The sequence below is a fragment of the Nilaparvata lugens genome, chromosome 4 (assembly GCF_014356525.2).
Source record: "Nilaparvata lugens isolate BPH chromosome 4, ASM1435652v1, whole genome shotgun sequence".
Taxonomy (NCBI): domain Eukaryota; kingdom Metazoa; phylum Arthropoda; class Insecta; order Hemiptera; family Delphacidae; genus Nilaparvata; species Nilaparvata lugens.
The window spans coordinates 79417760-79445402 of NC_052507.1; positions in this window are offsets into that span (position 1 = coordinate 79417760).

A 27643-nucleotide genomic window follows, 5' to 3' on the forward strand; every position below is an offset into this window, starting at 1 on the left:
TGAAGATTTAAGAAAAAAACAGAAAATTAATAGAGTAAAATGATTATATAAGTAAGATCAAATCATTAATTATTATTAAAATGGAGTAGGCTGAAAGTAGATTAGGGTAATCACTTTCAGTAATATGCAGTGGATAATTAAAATAACATTAGTTTGTATACTATATATATACAATATTCTATAACAGGTTCATAGGTTAGTATTTGTGGGATGGGTGGGGGATGGTTGTCATGTGATCGTTCTAGGGCTGGACGGTTTCAGTCATTTGCTCCAAAAGATATTTTCTTAAAGTCAGGATGAAGCTCGCTCCACCCTGAGAGAGAGTGTGAGAGAAGATAAGTGGAGGAGATGAAATGAGTCAACAGTGAATGAAGATTGAAAAGAGAAGTGAAGAGAGTGGGAAAAAAGTAAGAGATATATTGATAAAATGTGAGAAAGAGGTTGATTGATTGATAGATTGATTAATTGCCTTTATTAGGGCGGAGTTAGAACTCCTGGTCCTCTCTACCACACAACCCTAAAAGAGAGAGGGAGAGGGAGAGTGTGAAAGAGAGAAAGAGAGAGAAAGTGTGAGTGAAGATAAGTGGAGAGAGATGAAATGAGTGAACAGTGAATGATGATTGAGTGAAGAGAGTGGGGAAAAAGTGAGAGAGATAGTGATAAAATGTGAGATTGATTGATTGATTGAGTACTTTATTTATGTAGATTACAATATATACTGGCTTATACACTTATATACAATAGCTTACAATACAGCAAAATTATAGATGAATTTACAAAATATAAACTAAGAAAATAATTATTGAGCTGTATATCATATGAAAAAAGCAATTTGTAATAACTATAGATAAGATAGATAATATTGTTATGCATTCACATAAATTGGCGGAGCTTTGGACATATCAATGTCCATTCTTCGGAAAGAATATTCGAAGTATTCTTCCCACTAACTCTACCAAAACGTTAATTTTATTAATTCAACTAGGGATTTATTTAAAAATGAAAATATTGTGAAAGTTTTATTTAATATGAAGATTTAAGAAAAAAACAGAAAATTAATAGAGTAAAATGATTATATAAGTAAGATCAAATCATTAATTATTATTAAAATGGAGTAGGCTGAAAGTAGATTAGGGTAATCAACTTTCAGTAATATGCAGTGGATAATTAAAATAACATTAGTTTGTATACTATATATATACAATTTATTCTATAACAGGTTCATAGGTTAGTATTCGAGGGATGGGTGGGGGATGGTTGTCATGTGATCGTTCTAGGGCTGGACGGTTTCAGTCATTTGCTCCAAAAGATATTTTCTCAAAGTCAGGATGAAGCTCGCTCCACCCTGAGAGAGAGTGTGAGTGAAGATAAGTGGAGGAGATGAAATGAGTCAACAGTGAATGATGATTGAAGAGAGAAATGAAGAGAGTGGGGAAAAAGTAAGAGATATATTGATAAAATGTGAGAAAGAGGTTGATTGATTGATAGATTGATTAATTGCCTTTATTAGGGCGGAGTTAGAACTCCTGGTCCTCTCTACCACACAACCCTAAAAGAGAGAGGGAGAGGGAGAGTGTGAAAGAGAGAAAGAGAGAGAAAGTGTGAGTGAAGGTAAGTGGAGGGAGATGGAATGAGTGAACAGTGAATGATGATTGAGTGAAAAGAGTGGGGAAAAAGTGAGAGAGATAGTGATAAAATGTGAGATTGATTGATTGAGTACTTTATTTATGTAGATTACAATATATACTGGCTTATACACTTATATACAATAGCTTACAATACAGCAAAATTATAGATGAATTTACAAAATATAAAATAAGAAAATAATTATTGAACTGTAAATCATATGAAAAAAGCAATTTGTAATAACTATAGATAAGATCGATAATATTGTTATGCATCTACATAAATTGGCGGAGCTTTGGACATATCAATGTCCATTCTCCGGAAAGAATATTAAAAATATCCTCCCCACTAACTCTCTACCAAAAGAGAGAGAGAGAGTGATAGAGATAAGATGAGTGGTGAGAGATGAAATGAGTGAACAGTGAGTGAAGAGAGTTAGAAAAAGAGTAAAAGAGATCACAGTGTTGAGAAAGAGAGAGAGTGAAAGAGTAACAGTTCGAGAGAGAGAGAGAGAGAGTGATAGAGATAAGATGAGTGGTGAGAGATGAAATGAGTGAACAGTGAGTGAAGAGAGTTAGAAAAAGAGTAAAAGAGATCACAGTGTGAGAAAGAGAGAGAGTGAAAGAGTGACAGTTCGAGAGAGAGAGAATGATAAGAGGAAACTTCAAAACTGTCGACCGATATTGATCATCCGCTTTTATCGAATTCAGTCAGCTTGGTGCGAAACTTTTATGACACCAAATTATACCCTCGAGTCGCCCAGAATAAATTGTATGCAGTAGCTGGATGATAGTGCAACATTACTTTTTAAAAATGCCACCGATAACTGTCGCGGAATATCTAATCTTTGTAACACAGAATTTCAAAAAGTGATCGATTTGAAGAACGACGCTTCCCCTCTCATTATGTATTCTGTAAAGGATTGCTGAAGTCGGGAATAAAAAGATCAGAATGTAGCGTACCAATCACCTATAGTTGTGATATTGAAGTTATAACTACAAATTAAAATCTACTAGCCGTCAGGCTCGCTTCTCTCGGCATATCCGTCTAGCCAGGGGGCTGCCCCCTGGTCACCCGACTGGATCGACCAAGAATGAAATCAGCAGGCTCGCTTCGCTCGTCTGCATTTTTCATTTGAGCATTTTTATCATATGTTAGGACAATCCAGTCGAGGGCCAGATTAAACGTCTGGCTAAACGGATATGGCAAGCGAAGCGAGTCTGACGGCTAGTAATATAATATTCCCAGGATTGAAGTAGCAGTGCCCAATCAATTTTTCCGCGATAAATGCATTCAAATCTTCAACTTGGTGCCAACCTAACAAAGTCAACTCAACTTAATGCCAACCTGACAAAATTATTAATTTAGTTGCCAGTTAACATCAGTTTCAAAGAGGTACTCTATCTAGATTATAGTTCTATAGTAACATATGCTATGGACATTTTTCAATTATAATTAAGAGAGTAAGAAGAATATACATGCTAAAAGACGAACTTTAAACCCTTAAAAACAACCCTTAGAGTTAAAATATTGCCAAAAGATTTCTTAGTGCGCCTCTAAAGGGCCAACTGAACATACCTACCAAATTTTAACGTTTTTGGTCCGGTAGATTTTTAACTGCGAGTGAGTGAGTCAGTCAGTCAGTCAGTGAGTGAGTGAGTGCCATTTCGCTTTTATATATTATACAGATAGATTTAGCGCATGGCAGATATACAACAAAAAGCCTTTATAGCTCTTGAGTCTAAAATGCGTAGATATACACTGTATATTTCGAAATTCTTTGAGATGTGTAGTTTTCGGTCAGGAGAACATAAGTTTGTCCGACCGCCATTATTTGCTAGTCTATTTAGCGTTACCCAATGTGCACCATGGAGGCGAACTAGCGTTACACATATTTTAAGTTGAAAATTTTATTGCTGGAACTTTTTTGTGGTTAAAGAATATACATAACAATACAATATATAGAAGAGATAGAAGCAATTTTGTTGTTTAAAATATTCGACTCCACATAATATTCATTTTGATCGTTGATATAAATGGAGTATAATAAAATTCAACAATCATTGATATTATAGTCAAAATATTGGATAAATTATGAATAGAGTATAGAGTATAAGGGGGAGTCCAGGTATTTGAATATTTTATGACCAATAAAATTCTATTCTTTTCTATTCACAATCTTTTGAGATAGCCAGCTAGAGCTCGATTGTAACAAAAGAGAAGGCTCCACATGTCAGTAAAGATTTATCAGATTCAATTTTCAGCATCCTTTGATTTCATTGACCGAGCGAAGTGAGGTCGAAGATTCAAGTCGACGGTTTGGCATTTCTCTTAATGTTTAAATGTTTGAATGTTTAAGGGCCGGTTTCCGAGCTCGGGATCTATAAGTTCTGGACTTACAAAGTCCAGGACTGAAATAAGCTCTCGGGTCTAAATTGACTTTCTGAGTCACGATTTTATCTTCTAAACTCCGTAGTCTATCAAGTTCTTGACTTATTTGAGTCCAGGACTTCAACGCAGTAAACATGAGGGAAATTCACAATATTTTGCTGTTGTATTGTTGGCATTATAGCAAAACGGAAAAAGCTGATTACAGCGGGACAATTCAAATGAGCATGCTCTCCAAACTATATTGTAAAAGTACGTTTCGATTCCTTTGTAGGCTTATTCAAAGAAAAACTTTGAAAGGTGAATGAATAAACATTTCATTTTACGTTATGCTATTATTGGTCATTGATCCTAACCAGTGATTTTGGAATAAAAATTACATTAGGCTATTGAGTTTGAAAACGTATTTGTTTTGAAAAAGAAACTGGAGTAATAATTTATTATTGTTATTATTATTATTAATATGTTGAATAACATTCAGATTGGAATATGAATTCCAAGGCAATCCTTGTATTATTTTGCTTGAACATTTTTAGGTTATGTTACAGTTGTAAAATGAGGTTAGTTTCTTACGCATATTTCTGATACAATTTTAATCCAAAATGAACTTGCAAACTATAAATTATGGATTTAGATGGACTAATCCAAATAATTTAGGTATTCCATGATATCTATTTGGCTTTTTATCTACTCCAAAACAATAACTGAATTGTGTTTGCTCAGTTAAGTCTAGAACTTGAATTTAAACCCTACCCCAGTCGAGGGCTTAAAATCACGCTGTTCTAAGTCCTGGACTTGACGATTTTTGATAAATCCTTGACTCGGAAAGAGGCGAGAATCCAATTCAAGTCCTGGACTTATAAGCCATTCACTCAGAAAGCGAAATTATAAACTCCAGGGTCTAAAATGATCTCCAAACTCCAGAGTCTTTTCAAGTCCTCAACTACGTTAACGGTCTGACTCGGAAAGCCAATTTTTTGACTCCAGAGTTTAAAGCCAGTTAAAGTCTAGAACTTAGCTAAATCCCGAGCTCGGGAACCGGCCCTAAATGTTCATTATTTTGCGCATTTACGGCGGAACGCCGTTATAGATTTTCATGAAATTCGACAGGTATATTCCTTTTTTAATTGCGCGTCGACGTATAAACAAGGTTTTTGGAAATTTTGCATTTCAAGGATAATATAAAAGGAAAAAGGAGCCTCCTTCATACGCCAATATTAGAGTAAAAATCAGACTATAGAATTATTCAACATAAATCAGCTGACAAGTGATTACACAGATGTGTGGAGAAGCCAGCCAATACCTACTATTACTTCAGGCCCCACAACTGATCTCTAATAAACTATGACGTCATCACATGTAGATCATCGATGATCTACTGGCGGTAAGCAAGCGAAATAAGAGCGCTGATGCTTGTTATCACATCTCATATGGTAATCAACAAAATTGGAATTACAAATTCAATTTTCACGGTCTTCCATTTCAATGAATATGGTTTGTTTATCATTCTTCTAATATTCATTTGTAAAAAGTAATAATGAATTTGGGGTTTAAATCATGGGATACTGTTGTGTACATATAATTGTCGCGGGAATTATAACAAGACTCCAAAAGTTTCCGTACGGTATTTTCTTTTTCGAAAGATGAAACTTTGAACGAAAATGGATACGAGCGATGAGAAGAAAGAACTTCAATTCTACAAAACAACGGTTTACATGAAGTGTGGAGAGCAGTGTAATAAAGTGTGAGTGGAAAATTTAATTGAAGTGTGAAAGAACAGTGTAAATAAAATGTGAAATAACAGTGTAATGAGAGTGTGGAAGAACAGTGTAAATAAAGTGTGTGAAAGAACTTTTTAACTAATAAATTAAAAAGTAAAAGGCAAGTGTTGGAACTGTCCATAACATCCTTATATTAAAGGTTTCACCTAACTGGAAAACATTCTCCTGATGGATTCTTTGTACCACAGATTTATTGTGTTCAAGTTTGGGGAGCCTATTTCCTAAAAAAAGAGTTATATCTAATTTGGTTTATCTTCGATTTACCTCTCCTTTGATTCTGATACAGGTTATCATTGAGTATTTTGGTTGAGATGAATTTATCTATAGCTCTATCACTAAATCGAGTAAGCCTATGTCTATCAAGCTGAAAGTATGGATAAATTATTGCATTTGTGGAATAAAGTGTTTCTATTTCAATAAAATATATATTAATAAAATACAGATTCTTTAATCTGATATTTGTGTAGTATTATCCAATAAAAAATTGATACAGTAACAAAAGTTACATTGATAAGCTAGTATAAACTACTACGATCTAGGAAGAATCAATCTACATGTTATGACGTCATTAATTAGTTGTGAGGCCTGTAGTAATAGTAGGTATTGAGCCAGCCTATTGCTGTATTTCCATAAGGTCTATAGTTTCAATCAGGTACTTGTGGATGAGAATACTGCGTGAGGTCTACTGTTCACAGAACTACCAGTTAAACTGTGTTTAATTATTTGACACCAAGGAAACACTGGTATGCAGATACTCGATTTAAACGGAGAAATGCCAGCTGTTCGTTTAATTAAGCCCCGAAAGGAACATATTATGATAAATGCGACCATATCTACAAGTAAACGTGGTTTAGCGTTAAACGTACTGTTAGCATAGTTATGACCCTTAATTAATCACAATGTTTTAGCTCAAGTAGATGATTCATTATGAAAAAATGCATTATACAAAATTTTAGAACATACATATTAAGGACACTATTACTGAAGGTATAATAAAAATAAAACTCTTATGGCTTCTATTGGTGGGGAGATCCTGACGTAAATTCCACCTCGACTATATTCATTTGAGCCGTCAATGGCTCGACTGTCATACTTCATGCGGAACCAACAGTTTAAGGCTGTGCAAAGGCTAAAAACAAACTTTCTATTCGTGATATTATTCAAAGTTTTTCGATTCGTATATCATCAAACTATCAGAATGAAAAAGTTTTCTCAGGAAAATATTTTTTTCTGATCATTACTTTTTGAGAAATGAGCGCCTAAAGTTTAAATTTTTGGGGCAGAACATCAAAATTGGTAACAGATAAATCCATAAGATTTAGAGGATAGATTCTTCATGGTATTGTTGATCAATACCATGAAGAATCTATCCTCTAAATCTTATGGATTTATCTGTTATCGAATTTGAAATGTTCTGTCACAAAAATTTAAACTTTAGACGCTCATATCTCAAAAAGAAATGATCAGAAAAAAAATGTTTTCTTGAGAAAACTTTTTTCATTTTGATAGCTTGATGATATACAAGTCGATAAAACTTAAAAAATATCACGAGTAGGAAGTTATTTTTTAGCCTTTGCACAGCCTTAACACGGCAGTGACCTGATCAAAAAGTTTTGGCTCTGAGCGGGTTTGAACACTATAGTGAGGTCCACGTTATAATGACAGTATTTGATCAACTTTGGTTTTGCTATCCTTTTCTATCATTTGACAAAGCCGGTGGTACAAATCCTTTTCCAGGTCCACAAGGATGCCAATTATGTTTTTTACAATGTAAAAATATAATTAATTAATGCAGAGAATCGGCATCGCTATTCTTCTATCTTCAATCCACTGCCATTATAACGTGGACCTCACTATACCACCGTGAACAAAGCCGTAGTGCATTCGTGTGACGTCAGCACAGGTAGGGCTCCTAAACCAATAAAAAGTTGTTGATTCCATCTTATTTATATAAGCTAGTGTTTCTATTGGTTCAGTAACCCTACCTGTTGCTGACACCACACTATGGCTTTGTTTACGGAGGTAGTGGATTGAAATCAACAATTTTTGGCAATATTAATTGTGTAACTGTAAAAATGATTAAAACTTGACAATTTTTATATTATTTTTCTTTGTATCTGTTTTTTGTTTATCAAGTACTTGACTATTGATAAAATTCAACATTCATAGATTCTAATTATCAAAAGAATTGTATTATTTGTACTCCTGTTATTGTATTAAAAAATGTATTTCTTATTTTTGAACTCGTGGCTGGAGCTCAAGGCTTCTTTTTCCAGTCACGCCAAAAACTATTGTAATTCAATGATTATTTTGTTTGTAAAAATATTTCTTGTATTTGGCAATAAAATCATTATTCATTCATATTATTCATTATTCAACCGGGATCTCAAGGTTGCTACGCAAGCACTCTGTCCACTCGACCATGGATCACTAAAGTTATAGAAGACATGGGAGCAGTTCACTGGAATATCAGGATCAGAGTTATTTGAACGGCAAACAAGAACGCGTGCTGAATCGATGTGAAGGTTTTGTAGGAGACAAGCGACGCTGATTCGTTGGGAAGGATATATCATGCGGCTCAATTAATTTGGCAGACTTTCTGTGTGCTGTGGGTCTGTGGGAGCCGTATTTGCTGGTAGAGCACAGACAGTAGGGGATTAGGACGTCGAGGGATGAAGGAGGAGGATGAGGATGAGTAAGTGGTAGAGGAGGAGGCTTAGGTAGAGGAGGAGAAGGAGTTTGTGGTGATGCAGGAGGTGGTGGAAGTGGAGGAAGTGGAGGAAGTGGAGGAATTGGTGGAGGAGGAGGATGTTGAGGAGGAGGACGAGGAGTAGCAGGAGGAGCAGGAGGAGGAGGAGGTGGTGGTGAATGATGAGTAGGAGGAGTAGGAGGAGATGGTGAATGAGGAGGAGGAGGTGGAAGAGGAGTAGGAGGAGGAGACGGATGAGAAGGGATGACATGTCCCTTTCGAATAATATCCCTTTATGCCCTCAGGATAAATGTCTACAGCAGGGATGTTAGCTGTTGGGCCTAGGCCTACCCCAAAGCGCCTGCTTTGAATACAAGGGATGAATACAAGACTGCCGTCAACTTGCAGACGGTGATCGTTTACTAACATCGTTCTGATTTACATATATTTTTTTGAAATCCGGGCCTTGTTATGTCAGAACCAGCTAGTATGGAACTATCCAATATCTAACAAGATTTTGAGGGAGAAATCGTTGAGTTCTACATTATCATATTTTTGAAATCAGTGCTTTGTTATGATGTCACTGCTATCAAATAATAATGATGTTTACTTGTTTAGAAGATCCTTTTGTCTGCATTGAACTCATTGTAATGTGCTCTGTACATTATATAATCATATTCGTTGAGTTGCAGACTTGTGAAATTGACAAGAAAACTTTGATGAACAAAGTATTAATTTACAAGTATTAATAAAAAAATTATAAAAAGAAGATATACCCTTCTTATTAAAAACAATATAAAAACATGGAATTCTTTTTTTAATAAAAAACATTTCAACAACTAGCTTCGGCCTGGCCTACTTTAGCCAATTTCAAGTTTAAACTTGAAAAAGTGTACTTCATGTTTTTAAATTGTTTTTATTTATTTTAATGTAGTAGTCCATAGAAATGAAGTGATTTTACAAGTTAGACAGATGAAACCTTGATTATCTGATTACAGTACTTCAAGAATCTCTAACTGGTAAGGCTGTTGTTCCCTTTCTATCTGAGTGTATTGAAGCACAGACAGCTTGTCTGTCATTGATTCTGGGGTAGATGAATGAAAGAAAACAGCAGAAGATATTCATTTCAAAACTTTCAAGGAATTATTCTATGCATTCTTGACAGCCTTCATACTATATGGGGGGAATATTACTTGTGAATAGCATGAATTAATGGGAATAAATTAATTAAATTACATTTTCATAATTTCATCCAAGTATTTTCGTAGTAAATTGTTCCTTAAATTCAAAGTTGTTTCGCTTTCATTCAAAACTTTCACGTAATATGCTTACATGACAACCCATATTTAAATCATTAATGTAACAAGTAATAAGCTCTTTGTTAGTTGGTTTTGTTATAGCTAGTTAAAACTAACAAGGATAATACCTGAAATCACGTTGAGAAATAACCATCCAATATTTCGGGGTTAAATTAATGTGGACTGAACCAATGTACCTAGAATACAATGTATTCTGTATAATGTAAAGTTCAATCCAAGGTACCTAGCAAGATACCTAGAATACATAGTATTCTAGGATCTAGATACATTTCATCTAGATACCTAGAATACGTTGTATTCTAGATACAATGTATCTAGAATACATTGTATTATTCTTGCTAGGTACCTTAGATTTAACTAAAACATCTAAAAGATCTTACATTCTGGGATACAATTTTGTATGCATTAATATTCCAATCATGAGTCATTACAGGTTGCATACGTGATTAATATTGTAACTTATACAGGTTGATTCTTAATTATGGTAGAATAATTTAATACGTAATAGTAGAGGTAAAAATAAGAAAAAAAATCTCATAAACATATATCCATAAAAGCTTCATTAGCGAGCTATACAGGATGAAAGATTTCGCCCGGAATTCAGTTCCTCTGGTAGAATACACCAGAATTGTTTGGGGATTAGTTTTTGACAAACTTATGCTGGATTCATATGAAAAAATGTTTGAAAAATTGAATAAAACTAGTCTGGAAGCTGTAGTGTGAATAGTTTTTGAGAAAAAAGTTGAAATGAGAAAAAAATCTAAGTAGATGAACACAGACTTCTACGTTTGATGCCCAATAACTTTCTTCAATGACCAGTAAACAAATAATTCTTCGCAATAAAAATTGTAGAGAATTTAATTCTGAAAAGAGTTATGTAAGCTGTGTAGACCAAATTTGAATAAAAGTTGAATTAAATGTATTCTTATGTAGTACATTACACAAAAAAAATTGCTGTTTTATGAGGAGAGAACTAATAACTCATAGGTTGTGTCGAAATCTTTCACTCTGTATAGCTAACTAATGAAGCGTTTATGGATATATGTTTATGAGAAGTTTTCTCTTATTTTTACCTCTACTATAACGCATTGAATTATTTTACCACTAATAGTTCTGTGAACAGTATTCCCAGTATTCCCACGCAGTATTCCCATTCACAAGTACCTGATTGAAACTATAGACCTTATGGAAATACAGCAATAGACTGGCTTCTCCACACATCTGTGTAATCACTTGTCAGCTGATTTATGATGAATATTTCTATAGTCTGATTTTTACTCTAACATTTGCCTATGAAGGAGGCTCCTTTTCCCTTTTATATTATCTTTGCAATGAAAAATTTCCAAAAACCTTGTATATACGTTGACGCGCAATTAAAAATCTGTGTGATCACTTGTCAGCTGATTTATGATGAATATTTCTATAGTCTGATTTTTACTCTAATATTGGCGTATGAAGGAGGCTCCTTTTTCCTTTTATATTATGCTTGAAATACAACATTTCCAAAAACCTTGTATATACGTTGACGCGCAATTAAAAAAGGAACATACCTGTCAAATTTCATAAAAATCTATTACCGCGTTTCGCCGTAAATGCGCAACATATAATAACTATTTATGTATTAAGAGCGTAATGCGCGACTTTATCGCTCGCGCAAAACAGTTATCACGCGACGCGAGCGTGATAATATTTTGCAAGAGCGATAAAGAAGCATTACGCGCGAATTACATACAAAATTTTTTCTACAACTGCCCAAACCTGTTAAATCATTTATTTCGGCGGAGTTACAATTACCGACTTTTTAGGTTAAGATCTGACTTTTTGGCGAGATGCTCACAAACAGCTGATTAGGAAGCGTAAAACTCTTCTGCGCATACGCGAATGATTTGGGAGCGTAAAGTAAATCTAATGCACATGCGCGGATGGTTAGCGAGCGAAAAAGTAGATTCTCCTTAGAAATAAGTTGTTTTACGAGGAGAATTGAGAGTGTGAATTCTTTCTTTAAGCACAGTTGTAGAAGAACATTTAAACATTCAAACATTTAAACTTTTAAACATTAAGAGAAATGCCAAACCGTCGACTTGAATCTTGGACCTCACTTCGCTCGGTCAATAATTAAGAATCACCATGTATTGCTACTTTTACATGGGCAGCAACTTTCCACTCTTGGGAAATAACCAATGTATTTTAGGTGAATCACGTCTTCTGAATATCCATACCCAATAGCGGATTCACATGTGTGTCATGCAAACACTATCAGATTCTGTAATAATATTCTGAGCATGTTTTGGTTACATAATCAAATACAACACAGCTGACTTGAATGATTCATACCCAGCGGTGCTCTACCCTAATCTAACCTTAGGGGAGAATGGCATTGCTATTCCAGGATATCCAATAACTTGACTAATCAACCGCTGGACAGTTAATAGCAATGTGATGTCAGACATTACAATTGTCATACAATGACGTCACACATTGTAGTGGTGACGTATGATAACTATAATTTAGATTTCAAGTCGGTTGAATGAGTGACGTTGATTGGGACGAGACCTTACGTTTCAGACTTGATAGGTTCAATGTCACGGAAACTGTTATCTGATATGAATTCAGTTGAGTGGAATTCCCTGTACTACACAAGGTTTCACTTTTGTTATAATCTGAGAGCGTTCAACCACTACCTCCGTTTACGGAGGTAGTGGTTCAACATGCTTGAAAAAGTAAGATTCTGGATTTAGCCATTCACTGCCAGTTAATAATAAGTTTAAAAGTCGACTGAATGAAGACTAGTATTGTTTACTTACCAGATGTCAGTTTACCAAAGGATTGATAATGGTGTAACAACCATAACCGGTATCTCGATTCTTAGTAAATCTGTGGTTGGACAACATCTGGACTTCTTATTCAGTATAGATTACTACCACAATAATATCACCTTGATGAATAAGTTTAAAGGTCGACTGAATAAAAACTAGTATTGTTTACTTACCAGATGTCAGTTTAACAGGGATTGTAATAGTGTAACACCCAATATCTTGATTTTTTAATAATCTTTGGTTGTTCAATATCTGGTCTTTTTATTCAGTATAGATTACTACCACAATAATATCACCTTGATGAATAAGTTTAAAGGTCGACTGAATAAAAACTAGTATTGTTTACTTACCAGATGTCAGTTTACTAGGGATTGTCATGGTTTAACAATCGAAATCTTGATTTTTTAATAATCTGTGGTTGGACAACATCTGGTCTTTTTATTCAGTATAGATTACCACCACAATGATATCACCTTGATAGATAAGTTTAAAGGTCGACTGAATAAAAACTCGTATTGTTTACTCACCAGATTTCTGTTTACCAGGGATTGTAATAGCGTAACACCCAATATCTTGATTTTTTAATAATCTGTGTGGTTGGTCAATATCTGGTCTTTTTATTCAGTATAGATTACTACCATAATAATATCACCTTGATGAATAAGTTTAAAGGTCGACTGAATAAAAACTAGTATTGTTTACTCACCAGATGTCAGTTTACTAGGGATTGTCATGGTGTAACAACCATAACCGGTATCTCGATTTTTAGTAAATCTGTGGTTGGACAACATCTGGTCTTCTTATTCAGTATAGATTACTACCACAGTAATATCTCCTCGATAAATAAGTTTAAGGGTCGACTGAATGAAGACTAGTATTGTTTACTTACCAAATGTCAGTTTAACAGGGATTGTAATAGTGTAACAAATAATATCTTGATTTTTTAATAATCTGTGTAGTTAGTCAATATCTGGTCTTCTTATTCAGTATAGATTACTACCACAATAATATCTCCTTGTTAAATAAGTATAAAGGTCGACTGAATATATATATATAAATTAGGATTTTACAGTACTTTACTGTCTTCCTTCTTTTAGCCGAGTCCTCCATCCTTGTCTGTCCTCCCACTCACCATCTCTCAAATTCCTCATTACCATAGCCTCATCCACTTCATCCCTCCAAGACCTTCTTGGTCTTCCTCTCCTCCTCCGCCCCAACGGACTCCAATCTGTCACTATTCCAATCCACTTACTGGCACTAGCTCTTCTGGCATGACCATACCACATCAACCTCTTGTCTTCTATGAATTTCATTATATCAGACTCCACCTTCATTCTGTCCCTGATCACCTCACTCCTCACTTTATCCATTCTGGTCAAAGCACAGCACCTTCTCCAAAACTCCATTTCGACAGCTGTTATTTTACTTCTTGTTTTCTTGTTCGTCACCCACACTTCTGCACCATGTCATTAGACTTGTCATTAGACATGTCATTAGACCATGTCATTAGACTTAGTCATTACACTTCTCACGATGGTATTGAATATCCTGTGCTTAGTTTTCTTATGGATATTTCTACTCCATAAGATTGGGTGCAACTGCCTTATGCAACTTCTTGTCTGTGCCAATCTGATCTTTATTTCTTCCTCTGTATCGCCACTTTGCGTGATAGTGAACCCAAGGTATTTGAATTTTTCTGCTCCTTTTATCTCAGTATTTTCATTAATGGTTAAATTTTGTGTTGAATTCCCATTTGTCTGCAAATACTCCGTCTTGTCTATATTTATTTCCAGACCAGCCTTTTCATACTCTTCCTTGAGTTTCCTCATCATAAAGCTTAGGTCTTCCTCATCCTGAGCAATCACAACCTGGTCATCTGCGAAACAAAGGGTGAAAAGGTTCTCTCCTCTGATGGGTATTCCCATTCCTTGACACTTTCTCTTCCATGTCCGCAAGGTATCTTCTAAGAAGATCTTGAACAGAGTTGGAGATGAGCTGTAACCCTGCAACAAACCTTTTGATGTTTCAAATGGATGTGTCAAGCTTTTACCAATCCTAATACTAATCCTGTTCCCGTCATATAGTTTCATTGTGGCATTGATGAGATATCGAGGTATTTCAAGGTTTTCCATCGCTTTCCAAAGTCTTTTTCGAGGCACAGTATCATAGGCTTTCCTAAGGTCCACAAAAGCAAGATGCACTGACCTGTTTTTTGCATACTTCTTCTGAATGATCTGCTGCAGAGTATATATATGATCTACGCATGATTTACCCGCCGAAAATCCTGCCTGCTCACACTCAATCTTCCCTTCTATTTCCTTCTCTAGCTTCATTTTCAGAATTTTCCCATACACTCTGGCCATAGCTGGAAGAACGGCGATACCTCTGTAGTTTTCACACCTATTCCTGTCGCCTTTCTTGAATATGGAAGTCATATGCGCTGTTTTCCATTCTCCTGGCGTCTCCTCCCATCAATGACTCTCTGGAAAAGCACTGTCAAGATTCTGAACAACTTTTTAAATCCACACTTGATCAGTTCCGGACTGATGCCACCTGGTCCTGCAGATTTATTGTTTTTTGAAGTTTGTATAGCCTTCTCCACTTCCTCCTGCAATACTAGAGTCTCTCGCTGTTCCTGATCTTCAGGAATTACACTATCACCAAGAAACTCTCTCCTTGATTCTGTGAGCAAGTTTTTGTAATATCTCTCCCACTCTGTAGGCTTGATTTTGGTAACAGTGATTTTTTTCTCTCCTATTGGTTCGAAGGGTTCTCAATACTCTCCAGGATTCTGAGCTTCTTGCACCTCCAATATACTGATCTATTTGTGAACATCGTTTTTCCCATTCATTGTTCATTTCTTGCACTATCAACCTTTTAACCTCTCTATTTTTCTCTTTATACTTCTGCAAGTCCTCAACTTTTTTTGTATTCAACCATCTCTCATAAAGCACTTTTTTATTATTTATTTCTTGCTTTGTTATCTCACTTAAGTTGTGCTTATACTTCCTTTGACCTCCATCTTCCTCTCCTAACGCCTCCATTGCCACTTGATGTATGCATTGCTTTATGTGGTTGTAGATTTCTTCTGGGCTGTCAAACCTGAATTCCATTAGTTTTTGGTCCATTCTTCTTTGATACAGATCTTTTATAGTATCATCTTGCAGTAAATCCAACTTATATTTTCTCGTTCTTTCTTTTGCAGCCCCTGTTTCCGAAACATTAGAAATTTCTCCACTATTGGATTTACAACCATTCCATGGAAATTCTAACTTTGACCAAAGTAATTGGTGATCCGATCCACATTCTGGCCCTCTTTTAACACGTATATCTTTCACGCATATTGATGTTCTCTGCTTCATTATGATATAGTCTATGATTGTTTTTAGCTTGTGACTGAATAAAAACTCGTATTGTTTACTCACCAGATTTCTGTTTACCAGGGATTGTAATAGCGTAACACCCAATATCTTGATTTTTTAATAATCTGTGGTTGGTCAATATCTGGTCTTATTATTCAGTATAGATTACTATCACAATAATATTACCTTCTCAAGTACAGTACTCAGAAAGATTCGTGGGTCAAACTTTTCACACTCCAACGTAATCTCTACAGAAGATCTATGTTTAGCAGACTTATAATCATTTTTAGTTCGATAACACGATCTTGTAGCAGTCGTTTTCCATATATACTATATACTCAATTGGATAATGGAATACTCAATTGAAAAATATTGAATGAATTCTAATCGTGGCAGCCTACTGTTATATTATGGGTCATGTCATGAGATGAAAAATTCCTGTAGATTAGTAGGTATGGATTGAGACTTAATTGCACTTACATTCAATCGAAATCGAATTTGGAAAGTGAAATCGAATGTGAACAGCTACAGCTTATATGAGCTGCTAACCTCGAAACTAATTTTGTAGTAAGTAATCCTCATAATCCTCCACAATATTGCAATTCTATTTGACAAAAACTTGTACATTTTCATCAACATGCATTCAATGATCACTGTATTATGATTTAGTGATATGTTCACTGTTCTAAAACTAAAAAGTTGTCTGTTTTCTTCTGCTACATGAACGTTCACGTGGATAGTAACTTTCATTTCATTCCACGAGAATAAGAATGTTGATATTGGATTATCAAAACAATTATATAATTATTATACAATATATTGTATAATTAAATTCAATCCAATTCATTAATTTGATAATATTACATATACTGTAGTTTCTAGGGTTGAGCCTATTTTGAAACAAATCTTTTTCAACAATGAAGGCAGAGAGAGAAAATGATAAGGAAGTTCTGTATTCCTTGACAATCTTTGAAACTGATACAATGAATGCAGAGAATAAACAAATAGCTTACAAGCCAGAAAAACGTCGAAGCAGGAAATATTCAATTTGAGTAGAATACAGAGATAATCAGATATACAGATATAGGGCACAAATCGAGGAAGAGAGGAGGAGAAGGAGGAGGAGGAGGGGGTGGAGAAGAAGAAGAAGAAGAAAATAGGGAATTGAAAGGAGTAGAAAACATCTCTTTTTAATCGAGACTAAGTGATCAGTGTGTTAGAAGAGCATCACCCCATCTCATGGGCCACAAAATAACAGAAACAGAACTGAAGAAGCACGTAGAATGAGGAGGAATCCTATTGAAAAACACATTGTTCTCTACACTTTTTTGGCTCGGCATCCGTGTGTGTAGTCAAGATTCACGTGTTTATCTCTTCTAATAAATTATGTGTAGTGTTATCGTAACGCTATCTGGCGTGTGGTGTTCTTTACAGCTTGAAGCGCGCATGTAAGGCCGCACTGTTCGGTCCGCACGGTATTTCACAACATTATTTAGAGTACTTTATGCACACACCATGTGCAGACTAGCGCCAAACCGAATAAAGAATGGATAAGGCCAAGTATTGTGATAATACACAGCAAACTGGATTTCCAGATTCAAGTTTATTCACTATCACGATACGAGATCTATTTAGTATACACTAGCCCAGCGTCTCTTATCATAGAAAACGTTCAAAATCAATATTTTCATAAGGATTCACAAAACGTATTGTCCATGTAGTGATAGAAAAATTTTAAATAACAACCTAGTGATAGAATTTTTTTAAGTTTGTGGTCTACTCAAGACTAAAAGTATAGAAACAGCAGTATATAGCATGGTATAGGTCGTTCATGTTCCAAATTTCAAGCCAATTTTCTACTAGTAGTTCTGTGAACAGTAGACCTCACGCAGTTTTCTCACCCACAGGTATCTGATGTCACCTGTTCTAGTTGATTCAGTTGAAATACAATTCACAGTTAAATCATAATTTACTCTTAAAAACTGTTATTTGTTTTCTCCAAGATCAAAAACTCAGTTATGTTAATACACTCAGTCTACGTATTGTATTTGGCTTTATGTATTTTGGCTGTAGGACATAATTTTCTATTTTTGGGCGTATTCCCCCTCCCACCACTAACAAATTTAAAAATTCCTATGGAATCCTGTTCAGAATTAATTGTTCTTTCACGTGATGTGTTGTTTTCCATCTATACTAGGAAAGTATCAGGGTTGTATAGGGTAGAAGTGGTTGGTTTGATTAATTTTGAAAACCCCTTAAAAATACCCCTTTTTTGAAAATTCGTAGCTCCAGAATCAAAAAATGGTAGAATTCTCCGCGACCACTCAATTTCTTGGAAATTTTATTCTCTTCAATTTTGTAAAAATTTATTTTTCTTGAAAAACTCAGGGTTTTCGAGATTAAATGAAGAAATTAAAAAAAGTCCGAAATTTTAGGGGTTTTTGGGGGTTTTAGGGGTGAAGTGGCAACAAATTTCAGATTCGAACTCAGGGCCCCAAATACAGATATGACTGTCGAGAAAAATTCTTTCGGGCTGTTTCCTGAAAAACGACCATTTGACTGAACTAATAGGCCTATAGTGATATCAGAGTATGGAGGAATTCCTTTTCTTTCTATATTATCATAAAGATGCAAAATTTCAAAAATCCTTGTGTATACATCGACGCGCAGTTGAAAAAGGAATATTCCTGCCAAATCTCATAGAATTCTATCAAAGCGTTTGGCCGTAGACTTCACTATGTTCGGTCAATTAACTCACTGTCCCTTCTATCATACAAAACGTCGTTCACAATCAAAAGTTTTAGGAGGATTCACAGAATGTATTGTAGAGTAAACTAGTGATGAAAAATTTCAAAGTTTGAGGTCTGTCTACTAAAGGCTAAAACCATAGACAAAAGATAGCATATAATGAAATAGGTCGTTTACGTTGCAAATTTCAAGTCGATTTTTGTCAACCCAAGCCGATTATTGTCGACTACTATCGATTATTACTGTTTTGTCGGGTGAGAGTGTAATAACGGCACAGTAAGAAAGAGTTACAGCGTCACATAGCTTTACGAAAAATAGTATTTACTAGGTAATTAATAATAGTACCTATTTATACTATTTAATAATAGTAATTACCAGGACTAACAGCTTGAGTTAACATATAAATTTGAAACATAAACCAACTGTTTATGTGTCTTCTTATGCTATCTCTTCTCTATGCTTATCCTTAATACGAAAAAGACTGAGGATATAGAATTGCAAAAGCATCCTTATAGTAGAGAAAGTAGAATTTGATGTAAAATGATAATGTGGCTACTTGCTCAATATGCTAGATAGACTAACTGAATAATATTTCTCTGTTACAACTTATACTGTTGCCAATACTGCAATACACTCATCTCATCTGTGGTAAAATGTACAAAATTATTATTATTCAATGAAATCACTCCACTTATATGGGCTACTTTTTTCAAATAAATAAAAACAATGAAAACTTCGAAATATTTTAATGACTAGTTCCGACCATAGGTCATTTTCAAGTTAAAATTATATTTATTATTATTATTCGCTTAATATCCACCCCTTTCAAAAACCAGTTTAGAGACACAGATCTTGTTATCACTGTGGAATTAATATTTTTTCATGGAAGAATTACAAATCATTTGATCATTGAGATGAATGACTAACTGATGAATAAGCCACCAAAACCCTTAAATCAGACTGTAATGAACAAAAAAATGTTACATATAAAGCTCCTAAGATTCTAACTGAAATAAAGAAATAAGAATAAAGAAAAACCAGATCCTTAAATAAATAAAGTACACGAATAAGACCATACAGAAATAGTGTATTCAATATGATGTGAATTGCAGAATGTTTTATCACTTCAGTTCATCAGTTTGAGGAATCACTATCGAAATAATTTTTCCTTATAGACGAATTTCATATAATTTGATCATTGAATTGGATAAGCGAATATATTGATGCAAATTGCAGAATGCTTTATAAGAGTTTGGTCATTGAATGATTGACTAAAATGTTACAAAACATACATTCTGTCAGATAGAGATGCTGCTCAAATACATCATTGAGTATTTCTTAGTTCTTTATTTCAAGTTTGCTATACTCTGAACAAATAAAACATTTTTGAAGATTTTTAGAGATGATAACAAACAGTGAAATACATATTTCTAAGGAGAATTGAGAGACGAGTGAAGCCTGAGTGTTAAAAGATATGACTCAATAAAGTTTCATGTTCTTCTTTGAGATTCTCTTCATGAAAAACTGGTAACGACCATAATAACCGCAAGCGGAGGTGATACGTCAGAGGCATCTATTCCCGTGGGATAACTGGAAAGTATCAAACTAACGATCATCTTCAAAATGTCTTGTTACAAGATCGGGTTACTGCCACACTGGCTTCCAAATGAGAGACATTTGATATGATCTGTTATTAAGAAGGCCTGCTGTCATTCACTGGTGAGAATGAACTGATCACGGGATATTGATACTGGCTGGACTATCATTATCAATGCACTAAGACTAGAGTAAACTTTCATACTAGATTGTTTATCCTGAGACTAAGACAAATAATCTCAGTAATAATGTTACTAATTCAGTAATATTTCTTCTCCTCACTCTTCCTCATCACCATTCCTTTTTCTCCTTTTCTTCACTTTCTTTTTCTCTTCTGTCCGCTTTTAACTTTCTCATTCACACACTTCTTTATCTTCACTTACGTTTTGTAGTTGTTTCTATCTTCTTTTTTGTTCCTCTTCCTACTCATTGTCCTGGATTCTTATTAGGGATAATGAACACAGTATATGATATAATAGATATTTCAACATTTTAGTCTTACAATCTATTCAAAAACAAAACTCCATAATTGAAATACTCTTCTATAGTAACAGGCAACGTTATGATTTACAAAGGACTAAAAAGAAAATGAATTATCCTCCACACCGAGAAGGTGAACCTAACATAATGAGATCTAGAATAATTGTCAAGGAAAAAATTTTACGTCCTTGATAATGATCATCCAAGTTTACATGTTATGAGAATTGTGAAAGATTGATACATCTTGTTCTGCTGGTTGCCTATGTGCTTTCTGAAAGAAGCATGAATAATTAACAATGTGATGATGGATGGATAATATCTCAATGTATGGATGACGATAATCCCAGACAATATGAATGCAATGCTATAAATGCTAGTAAGTTATACTTTTCCTAGATTTTCTTCAACATATACAAATATTTTCCTAAACTTATGGATCTCTTATCTTATGCTTCTCTATGGTTCAGTAATCAGGAATAGTATAGTGACAATAATGCTAAACAGGATAAATGATGAGAAAAAATATATTGGAAATAATGTCAACTCTAAGTAGTCGTCATCTATTATAACAGTGCATTTTGATACACCTCAAATTTATTTGTAAAAAGAATTGCTAGGTCACATTTAAAGAAACCAAAAACAATATCATCAACTGTATTATCAATCGAAGGGAAGAGATAAGATAATAACGACTCTAATTACTATGATTATTGGCAACAGTATGATAATGGAAGTGTCTTTTTAATTATTTTTTATATAGGCTCCTTGAAGAGCTGGTAAGAACATTGTGGTATTTTTATTTTAGCAGAGTGAACGTGAAAATTCTTTTATCTCATTTGCTCTACCGACTAGCCTACTGCCAGCTGGGCATATATGTAACCCCAGAAAGGACGTTACACTGTCATCATCATTCCTCTCATTACCCACGCACAAGCCTGAGAGCTTATGTGGGCATCAACTTTAAAAAAAAAATACATCTTATTCTAAATATAGTATCTTAATTTGCAACCAATATAACCACTGTAGCTCAATATATCTCTCTAGCTTTGAATGAATATTAAAATGACTTTGTAAAAGTTATATTGCTCAAATCACTGATTCATTGAAACAATAATCTCGGTTGTTACACCATTATAAATTTCCAGTGGACTGAAACTTCAAGAATAGTACAGCAGAATATGAAGATGGTAGATGCCCTACGAATCGCCAGTGGGCAATGATTGTAGAGGTCCACTGTCATTGGCCGAGAATGTCTACTGTCTCAGCCAATGGCAGTACCGTACAGCTAAACCGCGTTGATTGGTCAACAGTTATTTGCCAATCGAAGGGCTCCAACCATAATATTCTACTGCTCGAAGTTCGAGCTTTCAGTTTACTAGGGATTGATAATTTATAGTGCTACAACCGAAACTAGTATAGTATCTCAAGTTGTTCTAATAGATTGATGGCTTTGACAAAATCAAGTCGTTATCATTCAATATGGATATCTATAGTAAACCACAGCATCACAGAACTGAATTTTGATTTCACTATGTAATTATGCATGTGTTCTGGAAACTACGTAGTGTCATAGGGAAACTATTCTCTATCATCTATATACATAATATACTATTATAAAAGCGAAATGGCACTGACTGACTGACTCACTCACTCACTCGCAGAGCTAAATCTACCGGACCAAAAACGTTCAAATTTGGTAGATATGTTCAGTTGGCCCTTTAGAGGCGCACTAAGAACGGATTTGGGAAAATTTCCAAAGATACGCCCAAAATCTGCGTTTTTTAATGTTTTCTCAGCTTCATCAAGAACAAATGGACAGAAAATGTTCAAATTTAGTACAGAAGCTCAGCTAGGGTGAAATAATGTTGTGTTAGAAGGAATTTGCAATAACGCCAAAGATAAGCCTAAATTAGCGTTTTTTTGCGTTTTCTCAGTTCTTTCATCAAGTAATAGACAGAAGATGTTCAAATTTGGTACAGATGTTTAGGTAGGGTTTAAAAATTTTGTGATGAGGTGACTTTAATATCTCATCAAAGATACGCCCAAAATCAGCGTTTCTCCAACGTTTTTCTCAGTTTTTTTTGCGTTTTCTCACCTTTTTCAATAATTGATGGAAATATATTTTTAAAAAATCAGTACACAGGTTTAGCTGAGGTGGAAGAATTTTGTTCGCCAAAGATACGCTGATATAGTAACAGGTGTTTTTACTTTCCTTGCCCTATTACCATAGGTATTGCTTTCCGAAAAAAATTAAGGTACCCCAATTCCTAAATTTCTATACGTTTCAAGGTCCCCTGAGTCCAAAAAACTGGTTTTTGGGTATTGGTCTGTATGTGTGTGTGTGTGTGTGTGTGGTGTGTGTGTGTGTGTGTGTGTGTGTGTGTGTATGAGTGTATGTGCGTCTGTGTACACGATATCTCATCTCCCAATTAACGGAATGACTTGAAATTTGGAACTTAAGGTCCTTTCACTATAAGGATCCAAAACGAACAATTTCGATCAAATGCAATTCAAGATGGCGGCTAAAATGGCGAAAATGTTGGCAAAAACAGGGTTTTTCGTGAAATTTCTCGGAATCGGCTCCAACGATTTTGATCAAATTCATACCTAAAATAGTCATCGATAAGCTCTATCAACTGCCACAAGTCCCATATCTGTAAAAATTTTAGGAGCTCCACCCCAGCAATGCAGATAGATTCCCAATTATCAGGCTTCAGATACAATTGAAACAAAAAGAATCAAGTGGAGTAGATTGAGCATAAAAATCTCTACAATTAATGTTCAGTAACATTTTCACCTGAAATTGAAAATAAGCTTTGAATTCGAGAAAATGTGATTATTCAATTGCAAATTATTGTTCATCCTATCAAATCATTCACTATGAAGAGATAGCAGACCTCATGTGTGTCTCCAGCGTTATTGCCCTGTCACCAGCTGGCTCAAATCTTTGAATAGTAGACTTGTGATGCGCGGGAACACTAGCGTTAGGTGATCAATTTTCATAACGGCAAGGAAAGTTGTGTGAGTGCGCCACACCAAATTTTTACCATCGTCTTTCTACGTTTTCTCAAATTTTCGAGATCAAATTGACATAAAACGTTCAAATTAGGTACAAAGGTTCCGCTGAGATCTACAAATTGAGAGGCCTACAATATTTCGCCTATGATATTCTCAAAACTGTCAAATGATATGCTCCAATGTCATAATTGTATTATGATTATAGTGTTTTATACAATAAATGAATAAAACTGGCGCTTTTCAACGTTCTTCTAGATTATTAGCTCTCTCAGTATCTTATCGACCGAAATTGTTAAAATTTGTTACACAAATCCATGTGTAACGCATGTTACACAAGCGAATGCATCACATCTACAAAACCGTATACTAGTAGGATGTTTTAAAGCCCTGCACACACACATATCGATTTTTGTTCTTACGTTATTTTCCCGTCCTTATGAATTCTATCAAATTAAACGGAGCTTGACAAACATCATCTGTTTAAAGAAATCTGTTTAATCTAATAGAATTAATAAGGACTGCAAAAAATCGATGTGTGCGTGCAGGGCTCACCCAGTTTTACTTGGTGCCAAATTCTAAACACAGTTTAATAAAATCGAAGGTTGTTTAAAACAAAATCTGATAAAAATCTTTTTTGACACGTGAAACCTTTTCTGTTTTAGGTACGTATGGTAGGTTATCAAGCCTAGCCATGTAACCGAAGTTTTTCACAATAGCCCTGGCTGATAAACAATGAAAAACAGCAATCTCATACTGTGTGGAGGCTCGAGCCAGCCACACACAATATGCGTCGCCTCATCGGTTGATTATAATTGTGGTTATTAGGATGGGTCGGGCACTCTGTTATCATCAGGAGTGGGTAAGATTAATACAATCAAGATAGCCGGGTGTGTAATTATGTTCATGGCCATAGTTTGGCCGCGGGCGCTTTGTGTATAATGAGTTGCAGCCTGTTACCTCAGTAATGTTATTATGTGGCAGGGGGCATTTCAGGCAGAGGCGTTTCGTAGTGCATTGGCGAAGGGGGCTGTGCCGTGCCGTGCTGTGCCGTACTGTGCTGTATGGCCTACTAATCAATCACCACATTTCCAGCCTCTTGCCAGATTGCCTCTGGCTGTGATATGCTTGTTCCGTACCTGGTTGGCAGTATTGTATCTACTATAAACATTATGTATATATATATATATATATATATAAAGCGAAATGGCACTCACTGACTGACTGACTGACTCACTCACTCGCAGAACTAAAAATCTACCAGACCAAAAACGTTCAAATTTGGTAGGTATGTTCAGTTGGCCCTTTAGAGACGCCCTAAGAAATCTTTTGGCAATATTTCAACTCTAAGGTTGGTTTATATGTATATTCTTCATGTATATTCTTGTGTTTTCATGTATATTCTTCTTATTCTCTTCATTATAATTGAGAAATGTCCATACCATATGTTAATATGAAACTATAATCTAGAGAGAGTACCTCTTCGAAACAGTTGTTAACTGGTAACTAAATTAATAATTTTGTTAGGTTGGCATCAAGTTGAGTTGACTTTGTTAGGTTGGCACTAAGTTGAAGATTGAAATGCATTTATCGCGGAAAAATTGATTGGGCACTGCCTCTTAAATCAGAGCTATTTCTGGGAATATTATATTACTAGCCGTCCGGCTCGCTTCGCTCACCATATCCGTTTAGCCAGACGTTTAGTCTGGATCCCCGACTGGATCGTCCTCATTCTTGGACGATCCAGTCAGGGGTCCAGGTGGCGGAGCCCCCTAGCTAGACGGATATGGCGAGCGAAGCGAGCCTGACGGCTAGTGGAGTTATATTGTCTGGTTGGAAATACGTACGGGATAGGAAAATTATGGTTGACGCATCATCACGTCTGAACTACTGGACTGATAGACTTGGAATTTTGCATAAAGATTCTTTTTTAACCGAGGATCATTATAGGCCTATCTTCAATTTTCAAATATCTCATTTCGTCAAGTTTTCAGTTCGTGAAGCTCAAAATGGACCCTTGCGGAGCACGGGTTACCTGCTAGTGTTAATGTTGTACAATCGATGCGAAACTTTTGGGACTTTCCAAGAATTATTCTTTGTATAGAATTTGTGAATTTTCAGTATTGGGAATGCACAGTTTAATAATATCACTCTTCCATACTTCTACATGGGTTTCTAATCTTGTGATTTTTTGGAAGAATATATACCACTTGATTTGATATAATGAGACAAATTGAATGTATAAGAATGTGTTCAAATTATTAGCTCTCTGTGTTGTTGTATAGGTGATATGGACGTAGATATTCAAATAGATACAATGTTCTATGTTCATGATAAACATTGTAGCATTGTTTATTCTTTTAGAGAAAAAATATGATAAGCTCATGATAATGATTTAGAAAACTGGAAATATCAAGATTTCTATGGATCCAGAACTGTCGATTTGTGTAGAGTAGGTCTAGAATAAAGGAAAATGAATCAATGCACTTGCCATTGGTCCACCCTTTTCTATCATCCAGTAGATATTTTTGAGTTTAATTTTAGATGACATCCAATGATGAATAATAACTTATCATTATTGTGAATTCAATAATGAAATCACTAATTATTGTTTTTCAGTATCTGACTTTGTGAAAACTGTTTATTATTTCTTAATATTCTGGACACATTCCGTGGGAAATGACTATTTAAATGATGGCAATTCAATTCAATAATGACTAGCTGGTTGATTTCCAACAAGTGAGTCCATAATATCTGGTTGAGCCACTTAAAATTTCAAACACATTCATTGAGAAATAATTATGAAAAAAATTTTCCAATATATGTAACCTTATCTGAATTTGGGAGAGGAATAGCACAAGGTTACCTCATTATTTCTCTCCATATAACTTTGACAATGTACTTATTGTATCAATCAATCGATAGAGAATATACCAACAATACATCTCTACATCTGAATCACTGGTGTTGATCTCTCAGAATATAAGATAAAATAAATTTTGACTAGTTTGGGTAACTCGGTCTCACAAATTATTTTAAGGAATGTAATTCATTTAAAGGGAGATTTAGCTCTCTGTTGCCACTATTAGGGATGTCAATCCCGGGATCTCGAATCCCGGGATCCCGGTCCATTTTTGATACCTAACAATCCCGGGATTTTTCAGCGTCAATCCCTGGATTTTCGAGATTAGAAAACCTAAAATTGTGAATCGTATTTTTCTAAAAACAATTTAATATAGAGTTCATTTACGGTGATGAATATGAGTTTTGCATAACTAATTCGTTGTTCTAAGTGTTCGACTAATTTATTCTACAGGCACAGCCTACAGTTGCATATTATACATAATGTACTGTACTCTGTACTGGCTGAATAGAATTCGCATTATCGGTTCGCATCATTCGCAGAATGGTTGTTGATCGGATGTTATGTATTTACGTTTGTTTCTGTTTACACAGCACCACAATTATCAGTATAGACCAGTGAGTATAGAATATAATTCTCTATATTCTATATTTACATTCTATACTCACTGGTCTAGACGGCGCAATATTTGCAATAGTTCTGATGTCATTTCCTTGAAATGCACTCAGAACTGTGAAAAGACTTCAGAAATCAGAATTAAACAAGCACCATCTATTCACTCTCTGTCTAATTATTCCTATTCTCTTCTCTTTATCTTTCATGAGTAGAATATCTAGTTGGCTCTATGGAATTTCATGTGGTAGTGCTTCAGCTTTTAAAAAAGTTACTCCTAATCTTGAAAACATTTATAGAAATAGAATGTTAAAATTTAATATTATTCCTAAGTATTTTTTCATTTTA